Source organism: Phyllopteryx taeniolatus, chromosome 7 (genome assembly GCF_024500385.1).
Source record: "Phyllopteryx taeniolatus isolate TA_2022b chromosome 7, UOR_Ptae_1.2, whole genome shotgun sequence".
Taxonomy (NCBI): domain Eukaryota; kingdom Metazoa; phylum Chordata; class Actinopteri; order Syngnathiformes; family Syngnathidae; genus Phyllopteryx; species Phyllopteryx taeniolatus.
Window position 1 is genome coordinate 2,983,732 of NC_084508.1, and position 12,350 is coordinate 2,996,081.

The following is a 12,350-nucleotide window of genomic DNA, read 5'->3' on the forward strand; positions in this document are numbered from 1 at the left end:
TTATTTATTTATTTATTTATTTTATTTATTTAAAAATGGATTGACTTGAAACGTCTCACACATGTTGACTTCAGTGTCATCGTAAACTAAAAGTCATCTGGACCCCAGAATTTGACCAGATGTGTTTTACAAAGCGCCGAATTACAACACGTAACAGGGCTCACTCATCAAGTTGGAGCGACTTGCAATTTCTCAAACACTTCCACTTCAATGCTGGAATGTACATTTCTTCCAACCACAATTCACCAAAGTTGACAGACTTCGTTTCTCAAGTCAGATTGACTTGAAACTTCTCCCACGTTCACTTCAGTGTCGTCTACAAGTAGTAATAAAAAAACAAATCCGTTGCATGATAGCTTCTTTGCCGGTGGAGTGTTAATAAACTCAGAAATGACCAAATTAAAAAGTTAGTGTGCCCCTCGTTCATCGAGCAGGATTGACTTGAATCTTCTTTTGCAAGTCCACTTCGATGCTCCTTAATAATGCTTTTTATTCTTATTATTATTATTTTTTTTTTTAGATGTTCCATATTTTAACAGGCCTCATTCAAAGCAGATTGACTTGAAATTTCTCACATGGCCGCTCCAAAAATGCCTTTGGAAGTCTCCCACGATAGATTTGATAAAGAATATTTTCATCCCACTTTTACATTCTGAACTCCCTTTTGATACACTGACTTAAAAGTGAAGCAAAGACGAGCTGCCATTGACCAGAAAGTCCCGGGGGGCGCTTTGCTACTAATTGCCTTGGTTCATTGATCATGTGGTCGCTAATGCTACACGCTAATAGAACATCAGATTGAATGAAACCACACGTGAAGACGAGTTGAGATTGACCAGGGGCTTGACTGGATGAAGGCTTCTTATTTTCGGGCATCTGGTGTGGGGCTCATTAATGGCGTCCCATCGATGGCCCCCACCCCGCCCCACAATCCTTCCAAATCCCCGCCGTGCACCCGCCGGCCTTCAGTTTCTCCAACTCGAGCAAATAAAGTGTGGCAGCTTGAAAGCTGAAGGACTGTCAATCAATTAAGTTGTTAGCCAGTCTTGTTTACCGAGTGGCGCGTAACAAGGCGCACAGGGAGGCCGATGGGGGGCAGGCGGGGGTCTAGGGGGTCTCGCCGACTGTAATGTGTTGTCATCGGCTATTCTCTTTAGATGAATCAAACATTGTAGAAACTTCTTGGAGCTTTGAAGAGAACAAACTCATCTTTATTTGTCTTCCTCGTAAAATAACTCACCCCCTCCCCCTATTAGCACTGTGGGCTACGTACCCTAACTCGGGAGGTTTTTAACAACAACTAGCTTGTGATGCGTTCGAGACCGTCGGCACATTGTGAACTTTCCAATTTGGATCGAGCCGCTATGGACACAGTACCGGCGGACATGACGGTAGTGCATATCGTGGACACATACAATATGTTGTCGCTGTTGTTGCTGTATGCTGTTTATGTCTTTACCCGTTATACACTTTTGTCTTTAGCTTTACGCAAGCAGTGCATTTCCGCATTTGCTCTGCCAATGGGTTCTGTGGCAGAATTCAAGCTGGGATAAGATTGATGCTCAAGTTCATATGTTCAGAATGATGGGTGTGCTTTAATAAATGTATTTCTAGTTTGCATAGCAACGTTACCTTGTCAGTTGCTCACAGTGTAACGCCATAAAGTTTCAACACGGTAAAGTTTAGCCTGTAAGTTCACTGCTGATTTTGTTTCGTTATCAAATAAAGTTGATCTTCACCAATCAAAGCTGTCATTGTTTATGATTTTTCTCATACATGTTTAAGAAATCTTGTTTGGATTACTGCGATTGGCTGGCAACCAGTTCAGGGTGTACCCCGCCTCCTGCCCGATGACAGCTGGGATAGGCTCCAGCATGCCCGCGACCCTAGTGAGGAGAAGCGGCTCAGAAAATGGATGGATGGATGTTTGGATGTTTGGATTACATTTGCATTGGACTGCCGTGAAATTCGTGTATCTCCAGACTAGACCAAGATGGCTGCATGTGGAGTGACAGTTTGGGATATTTCCAACAAAATTATTCGGCAAAAATTGAAAAAATACGGAGACAAATTCCTTGTGTGTTTTTTGGACATACTTGGCAAATAAAGATAAAGATGATTCTGATTCTGATTCTGATTCTGATTCTGATTCTGATTCTGATTCTGAGTCTGAGTCTGAGTCTGATTCTGATTCTAATTATAATTATAATTCTGATTCTGATTCTGATTCTGATTCTGATTCTGATTCTGATTCTGATTCTGATTCTGATTCTGATTCTGATTCTGCTTTTTCATCCAGCTCCTTTCATTCTCAGTGTAGTGAACCGACCGCAGCACGATTGTTCTTTTGACTTCATCAGTTCATGCAACAAGGCTTAGGACAGAACTCGCCCAAGGCTCGAAATATTTGTTTTTGTTTAAGGAACAGTTTTTCCTAATCATTTCTTCAATTCTTTGCAGGTTAATCGCACAGCGACCTGAAGCAGGTTTTTATTATTATTATTATTATGAAACAATATACTGCAATAGGGCTGCAGCTATCGAATATTTTAGGTAAACGAGTATTCTACTTAAAATTCCATCAAATAATCGAGTATTTGGATCAACTATATTTTTGCAACTATGCATACGAATGAATACAAAACGCTTAATAATGGACAACCAATAGTTTTTTTTTTTCCCCTTAAATTCACATTGCGCCATATTCTCCCATATGCTTAAGTCGGAAAAGTCACGCAGCTCTGGGCTTTTCTGACTGCGTCCATTCTGCCATCCACTTCCTTCTTTCAATTGCGCCACCTTCTGGCCATGTGCGCACTCTGTGTGGAGTAACCTTGAAGTCCGGGCGTTCCCTCTCATATCTGCCGTATTCTGCCATACGTCGACCTTTTCATGCGCACTCCAAAGGCTGTCGTAAGTGTAGCGCCCCGGGAAGGCGAAACAACTTTATTGCTCGTTTTGATTTGGTTAACTGCGCCCGGTACGGTCTGCGAAGACACCATTAATGCAAAAAGGTACATACAGGTTATGCAGCACCATATGCTGCCATCCAAGCAACATCCTTTTCAGGGACGTCCCTGTTTATTCACGTTACAACAGCGTGGCTTCGTCATAAAAGACTGCAAGTACTAGACTTGCCTGCCATCAGTCCAGACTTGTTTCTTATTGAAAATGTGTGCAAGCGCACTATGAAGTGCAAAATACAATAATGGTGACCCCGGACTATTGAGGAACTGAAGTTGTACATCAAGCAAGAATGGGAAAGAATTCCACAGTGTCCTCAGTTCCCGATCGCTGATCTAGTGTTGTTAAAAGGAAAGGTGGTGTAACACAGTGGTACCCCTGCCCGTGTCCCAGCTTTTTTTGGAACGTGTTGCAGGCATCACTTTCAAAATGAATGAATATTTGCAAGAAAACAATAAAGTTGATCAGTTTGAATATGAACGCTCTTGTCATTGTAGTGTATTCAATGGAATATGGGTTGAAAAGGATTTGCACGTCGTCGCATTCTGTTTTGATTTACGTTTTACACGACGTCCCAACTTCATCGCAATTGGGGTTTGTACTTCCTTAGACATTCACCTTTTATTTTGCAGCGCACACACATCGTACAAATCGTGGTGCACATTATGGCCACATAGCGAACGTGATCCTGAGTTCATGCATCACGTTGCGATAAGATGGTGGGCACGGTGTCCTCAGCCTGTAATTATCTTGAAACGAGCGCGCCTCGTCAGCAACTCATCAAAGAAACATGTCCCGCTGCTCTCCCAGCAGCAGATCTGCTTCGCTGATGAAAAATTACATCCACATCAAAGACGTGCTCTTAAAAGAGCAACTTTAGGAGAATTAATATTTGATCACACACACAAACACGCAGGCACGCACGCGCACGCACACACACACACTCGCTAATCTCAGAAGAATATTAGAAGACTTAATGTGCCATATTTACCCGCATTAAGGACTTTTTTAAATAGCATATCATATGCATTTAAAAAGCGTTTTGCATATCAAAATGCAATTTGCGAGCAGTCATTTCGCGGCTGCTCGTGAAAAAAAACGAGCGCAGTCGGCTCCACTCTGCTCCCTAGTGGTCACGTGCTCCCGCTGCAGGAAAAGGCGCGCGACGTTTCGCAACGACCCACGCAGCATTGCAGACTAACGAGAAATATCAACTAATCAACGGCAATGTTTATAAACACAGCATAAGAATCCGTGAACTTGTGCGTGTGTGTGAAGCACTTTTTTCGATTAGACAAGGCTATGGCCTGACTAAATGAAGCTCCTCCCCTCACTTCCACATAAGTCATTGGCCAAGAAGCCACAATACATATATATATATATATATATATATATTTTTTTTTAAAACACACAAAATAGTTTACGGTGAGTATGTAGTGCGTGTCTATAATATGAGTTTCACTTATTAAATTGAACTACCAAATTAAGCTGTGTTTCGCTCGTTATCCACGGTACTCAGAAGCAAATAATGTACCCGGTAGTACACCCAAAATCGAATGATGTGTCCGGTGGCACCCGTAATACACCCCCATGTACACCCATAAATATACCCCAGACCCAAATCATTGATCTACACAAAAGCAAACAAGGCACCCAGCGGAAAACCCACAAGTCTGCCGTAAGCCGCTGCCGAAGAATGACGCGTGTGCGCAGTCAGCGCACAAAGCAACACCAGATAAGAGCGGATAAATATTTATGCGCAAATATTTATGTCTTACAGTTTCTCAATATATCACTATTAATCATGAAGTATCCGCATTCCGCCCGCTTAATAATTCAGCGCGTATAAATAAGTCATATTTGCCCAGTCGGTGCATGAATATTCAGTTGGGTTTGGGGAAGATTTGGCTTCACTTCTGGCTGATAATTGAAGTGGTGTACAGTCAAAGACGTGTTAGCGCCATCAATATTTCATTTCTTTATGAATATGCCAATTAGCAGCCAATTAACTGACGTGGCCACGCGCACACACACACAGATTTTTATTGATGGTTTTTTATTTTTTTTTTACTCTACACTTACCGCTCAGGTAGCATCTGATGAATTGCTAATTGCCAAATAAGCAATAAAATGAAAAAAAACCCCCAAAAGATTCTATGCTAACATGCTAACACGCTGTTCTGCTAAGAATCACAAAACAAACACACACAAAACAAAACAAAAAACAAGATGTCTGGCATGAATAATGCATTGTGCGTTGTACAATTTAAATGAAGGTCAAAGCCGCTCGCTCGAGCAGCACACCAGCGACTCTCCACATTAAAAATAGACGAGCGGCACATTTTCAACACTTTCATTCGAAGCAATTTCACGTTGACACGTTGAAAATGCGTGTTGTGAAAATGTCATTTCTCCAAAAAGCGTACTGAATGTACGTCATTGTGTAAATACCAGACAACGTATTGGATTGCAACGATTCTATTTGGTAGGTTAACATCAAATCACATCAAACCCATTCGACAAAATGGCCGCATTGTACACACGGACAAAGAAAGAACAAAGATTTGAATCTCCACAGATTCAAATCATTCCAACGTCAAATTAGTCATGATCACATTTGCGAAATTCTCACAATAAAACAAAATAAATTGGGAGATATTTCGAATTTCAAGCATGGCATTGCACATTTGGACGATTCCATAAATTCCACAGCGTTTCGGTTCAATCAGCATTCACGCGCAATTTCTACCGAAATTGAATTCGCCAGTTCATCTTTGAAGCTCTAATTGCCCGCCTTCATTTTAGCATGCCGGAGTTGCAAGCGGCGCCGTTGTAGCAGCAGCCCAAAATGTGTTAGCGTTAGCGTTTTTTGGCGCTTGCGCGTGGCACCTGATGTCAGTCGCCAACGCGGCACCCGCCGGGTCGCGCCACGGCAAACAATCAACGGCGTCGCTCAACGTGTTAGCTTTCGCGCGCCGCCATGCTAACGTGCTGCGTCTTGTTAACGTCGCATCGTAATTTGTTCATTAATTCAATATTTTATATTTCTAATGTATTTATGTGTGGTGTGTTATATTTGGTTTTATGTCGTATGCAATTTTTTTATTAATATGTATTTTATACATTTTTGTATTCTTTTACTTGGCTTTATAAATATATGTATTGCAATTTATTTTCATGTTCTCTTATTTTTTAATTACTCTTGTTTTGTATTTTCGCTTAATATAAAAGTTTATATTTTGTTTGAATACTTTCATTATTTTTGACTATATGTTTGATATTTTTGTTGAATTATTTTACCCGGCTAAATGCCAGCATGCTGCATCTCGTTCATTTGAATTTTCTAATTTTACGTTTGATTATTGAATTATTTTCCAGTATAAAACTGCGTACTTCATATTCCCAGACCAAACTAAATTGTAACGTACCATATTTTTGTGAAAATCAAAGCATATTTTGTAGTTCCATCAACAAATATTCACTAAATGATATTTACAAATTTGTGCATTACGTTTGCGGAAGATTCTACGTTTTCTTTGCTGTTTACCCAAAAACGTGCGTTCGTTGGAGACTCGAGAATCTTGAACAAATGTACATTTTTCACAAACATCAAAAGCTTTTGTCTCCTCCGGAAATGTTTTGTAAACGAGACAATTTTTAATCTTCAACAAAATGTACATTTTTAAATGTTGCTTCAATTCATGTTTTTGTAAACATCAGAGACAATTTAGAATATTCCACAAATTGAATGTAATTTTTAAAAAAAATAAAAAATCCAAGACAACCAAGACACTTCAACTAGACCAAATGAGGAGATTTTGCAAACTCAAAGACACTTTAAAAAAGACTTTCACCTTTCATACATATTTTTATAAACAAAAAAAGAGAAAAAAAAACATTGACTATTTTAAAGAAAATCATGAACAAAAAGACTACTTTTATAGGAGTATACAATAAGACATTTAAATATAGCATACTAATGATTCCCCTTTTTTGTTTACATTTTGAACCATTTTTTAGGCTTTGTTTGCACCCCGGAGATGAGCATGTCATTCATTTAATAATAATAAGAATAATAATAGTGAACACATCAAATAAATGATGAGCAAGATCGGTGAGGCGTTCACGGTCCAATTGAAGAAAAACAGAGAGCGCGAAGAAGTCGTGTAAAGTGTCGAGCGCGGCGTGGCTGCTATGCGCGTTTCGTCCACTGAGGGGCAGAATGCGACCACTGATGCTGAGGCGCTACGGATGCTGCGAAGGACCAAACAGCAGCTGAATAATTGATGGGAGCGCGCACAGCCTCATTAAGTGCGGTCGTCATGGCAGCCGTCCTGCAGGCGCTTCATCATCATCGTCGTCATCATCATCATCCCCCTCATCATCATCCAAATGTATTGCAAACATATTTCAAGTGTGACGAGTGGCTCCCAATTTTTGGGCTCATCCGTTGTGTGGATTTTTGTGGCAGACTTTCGAGTCCTGAAAGGCTTCACAGTCCACAACACCAAATTATTTCTTTGGGGTATTATTACGATTATGATTATGATTATGATTATGCCGCCCCCCGTCCCCCCCTTTAAGAGATAATTAAGCTCAAGCGGTCTATCTGAAAACAACTGTTCAACCATTACTACAACTATTAAACTCATTAAATATAATTATGATCTTAGTTTATATTGTAACATATGTACTTTTAATATGGTATATAAATGACATTTGGATGATTTAATACATTTGTAAATGTATTGTTATATTAAATACTTCTAAGAATATAGGTACAATATTAAAAATGTGTATATCATTGTTTATATTATTTCTAGATGTGTTACTTTTTAAAACGTGTTGTATGTTTTGCCATATCAATACTCTGTATTGCAATAATCTTTCAATCAATATATTTTATATGAGGTTTTATTCATTGAATGACATGAATGTAAATGTTTTTATATTTGTATGAATGTCTTGTATATTTTATGTTGTATTATTTGTCAGTTTCTTTTATGAATACACAGCATTTTAAATTATTTTTGTAAATATTTTTTTTCTTATTTAAATTATTCATGAAGTTTTTTTTTTGCGATGTTACATACTGTAGCAACATGTGAGGGGAGTAAAAAATGAGAAATATTTGAACGAAACCACAATTAGACAGCTATTCCGAAAGTCCTCACAATTATTATTAGCATATACACAAGTAAAAAAAAAAAAAGGCTTACAGTCCTAATATGGTGAGCGTCGACGTTATTAATTCAAGTTCCCTAATTTCATAATGTCCCTGTGTAACAAAGTTGCGTTCAAATAAGTCACGCGGGCTAACGAGCCCGTTAGCCGCGTGTCAAAACGCTAACTATGCTAATGGCGCTAATGGATAAAAATGCTAATGTGGACATGCTAATTGCATCGGAAGGCCTTCTCCTTCACGCTGATTGTTACTTAAAACAATAATTATTCATGCGTCTCGAAAGTATCCGGGTAGCCTTTCGCTACAGGGGCACGCCCCCCCAGCTCCCCCCCCGTCCCCATCCTGAACCCCTGCAGCAGCCCCCTTTGATTGGGCCGTGATTTGTTTTGATGTGTCAAGTGAGCGCTTTTTAAAACCTCCTTAACTCGGCAGGCCCGGCCCGGGCGCTCTCCCCCGAGGGGCCGATGAACGCCGGCCGGCCCCCTTTGCCGCGCCCCTTCTTCCAGTAGCCCCTCCATTGATAAGCTGCTATTAATTGGCGTGAATAGCGAGGCTGCGCGCCCTTGCCTTTGTATACATTTAGCGTTACACTCATTAGCTTCCTGCCGCCTCCCGGCTACTTCCCGCTCCTCTGGTGAACGCGACTCTCCTGGGAGGCAATTTGCATCCCGCCACGGCGTCTCTCCGGGCTCGTTGAGGAAATATTAGCTCCTTTTCGTCTACGGCCGACCCTTTGATTTGTTCGGCTCCGGCACCGATCGAGCGGCGCTCTCTTCGCCCGCGTTAATGAGCGGGCCCGTCGATCCGGGGTCAAAAGGGCGGCCGTCGCCGAACGCGACGGGACAATCGTGTCGCGGCGGCACGGCGGGAAAACGCCGCCGGGGGAATCCCGCCGCCGTCACGGGCTCGCAGAGGATGGCGTCAAATAAATAGACCCGCGCATTTCCGCGTGACTTTTTGACAGCGTCGCTGCAAATGTTGCGTGGATTTCCTGTGAAGAGGAGGAGGAGAAATTGTACAAAGCGGACGGCAAGCTCGGAATGCAGTAGACAGTCTCCTGAATAACACGTCAGGCGCTGTCACACTTTTGCGAAACGTCGTCATTACAAACACGCAATTGTTTACACGCGGGAAAACAGCGCATGAGAATAAACAATACTTCCACTAAATATTGAGATGCCTCACGAATAGAAACATACAATTGTTGACAGTTAGATAGAAAGCAGTATACGGTACGAGAATAAGCGACACTAAACACAGAGTTGCCTGGTGATCACAAACATACAATTGTTTATTTTTGGAACATTGTAACATAGTAATCAACTAGGAATAAGTTGCGTTTATAGCAAATATTGAGTTGTCCTGTGTTCACAAACATGCAATTGTTTACAAATGGAACAGAGCATATGAGAATAATCTACACTGATACTAAACAATAAACCACGTCAGTACAAACATACGATTGTTTACAGTCGGGAAAGAGTGTACGATAACTTAGCACTTACGCTCGACGTTGAGCCGCCTTGTCATGACAAACATACAATTGTTACTTCTGACAGATTGCTGTTGTCTTCAGGTTTAAGCTTTCATTTCAAGTTCATTTATTGATTTACAGGAAAAACCCTCACTAGCTTAGCTTAGCATCCAGCAGAGAAAGAGAGTAAAAACTGGCTTCGTCCAGCACAAAGTTTTTCTTAAAAAAAAAGATAATAAAAGGTTAGGCGAGGACGGGGGTGGTGGTGGTGGTGGTGGGGGGGTGGGGGGGGGTGTCAAGGAGCGAAAAGGCTGTGAAGTGGTCTCGCTGATGAAAAAAAAGGTGAAACGGGAACCCGGGCGACGGGCGGGCGAGTGACAGTCGGGTTAAGACGGCAGGCATGTTCAATCGCAGGTGGAAACATCAAACAGCGCCTCAACCTGGGATTCTCCGATTAAATGTGCTGACACGGCCTCGTTTGCGGCGGCGCAGGATTAGCGCACATCAGCGCTAAAGCTCCAAACAATACCTTTCCAAATTAAACGGATTAAGGCGGCCGCGTCTGACAGGGGAGGATTTCTCTTACTTTTAAATTCTTTTTTTTCTTTTTCCCCCCTCATTTCAAACAAGAGAAGAAGACGAAGAAATGTTCTCGTCGGGGCATGTGAGCGCTTTGGCTACGCGGCTCTCACGGTGGGCGGGGCCAAGCAGATGGCGACCGGTCGGATATGGAAAACAAACACGGACGCTTCCAAATGCCACATTTCCATTTCCCGCAGTTTTCATCGCCACTCGTCTTTTATAAACATACATCCACCCACGTGTTTTTTTTTTTCATTTTTTTTTTTTTTAATCAATATTAAATGCTATTATTAGCATAGCAACTCCGGGCGGCTCAATAGCAGGATATGCGGCAAGACGTGCGTCGTCCAAAATGTTTTCCCATCGAGCACACTTCAATGTGCTCAAAAGGTTGAGTATTTTTATTATATTTTACTGTGATCTGGTATACGTGTGAAACTATCCCGACTATTTGTATGAAATGCTATTATTAGCATAGCAACGCGAGGCATACAATAGCAAGCGAGAAAGTAGGAAAAAGAGAAAGAAAACGTGATGTGAATAAATATTATTATTAGCGTAACAAGTCTAGGCTATGCTTCCGATGTTTTGGGGCCGCATTGCGCCTCCGCCACATGACCACGACGCGGCAGCTCGTTAGCTTTCTTTGACGTGTGTCGCGCACAAAAACAATATTTCAAGCGGAAATTTCACATCCAGTGTGATAGCTTGGCAGCTTTGGTATAGAAAACGTGAACATTTGGAAATATCACATCTCTGGCAAACGTGGAATCATACACGACAGTAAAATATGACAGCGCCCGCCCAGAATGGCAAAATGCAAACGTGTCTGACATTTATCATCACAGAGTGAGTAGTTTGACTTTACCTTGGTTTTATCTGGTACACATACTGATTGCTATTGTTATTATTTGTATTAAATGCTATTATTAGCATAGCACGATTATCGAGTGAGTCAGAATCGGTCTGGAGTTTTTTGTTTTTGTTTTTTTTAAAGGGAACTTTCCGGGGTGTAAGCTGGAAATTTCAGCCTACTTAGTCTAGCATCTTCTTTTTTTTTTTTTTCTGCCTACACATCCATACATGTTTCAAAATATCCGCTTAAATCCTCTTTAGCTCGCCAGCTAGCGGGCTTGGGCCTGGTGCCTGCCAGGCTAATCTTGCTTTAATCTTTCGTATGTTTTCCTTGAATTTGATTGCGTTTCATCGCTTTTTATCTAACTGTTTGTATTTATTTGCACCTGTCCCATTGCCTACTTAGCACGTCTTCTTTGACCTCGTCCTAATAAGTGTTTGTCGAAAGTGTGCCGCTAATGAATCGCCCACACCGGGATCAATAAAGTTGCTGGAATCCGAATGTGTGAAATGCCAGATAGCGAAACGATTAGAAAAAGCTCTGATGTTTTTCTCTTTCTACGCCGTCGATTCGGCGGATGGCGGCGGTGTTCAATTGGCTCGTCCGGCGAGCGGCGTCCGCTTCCCGGCGAGCTCGGTGACACGCGCCGCCGGGCCGAGTAATGCGAGTGTGTACTCGCAGTCAAGCAGTAAATTACATTGTTTAGCTATCAAAGGCCCGCTGTAATTACATCTGCGCGACGGGCGAAGACAGGCCGCATCGCCAAGACGCCGGCATACATAATCACAAGCGGAATCCCATTAGGGACGAGAGAGAGTATTATTATGGAAATGACCTTTGGGCGACGGGATTTCAGCGGGATAAAAGAGAACATCATCCAGGCGGGGGGAAGGCGCGGCGTCCCTTTATTTTCCGCTGCACAGATTTAAGAGGCTTTCTGGCTTATTTTTTATTTATTTATTTTTTTTTTTTATGAATCTCCTCGCAGGAGGAGGAGGACGGATTCAAGAGTGTGATGCATCGCTAATCTGATGCTTGAACGCCAGCCAAACAGGGAATGTTCTCACCTTGACGTGAAGGAGGAGTGTCAAACAAATGCGTTTGCGTCAAATTAGCTGTCGGCGCCGGGAGGGTGTTAGCGGCAGGGGTGGGGGGGGGGTGGTGGGGGGTGCGGGCGGTTCGGGCGGGGTCGCGATCCTCCGACCTCCCGCCTCGGAAGACCGCGTCGAGCTCCTGATAGGCCGCGACAGCCGGAACGCTTCGGCTTCCGCCGGACCGCCGGTCGGACC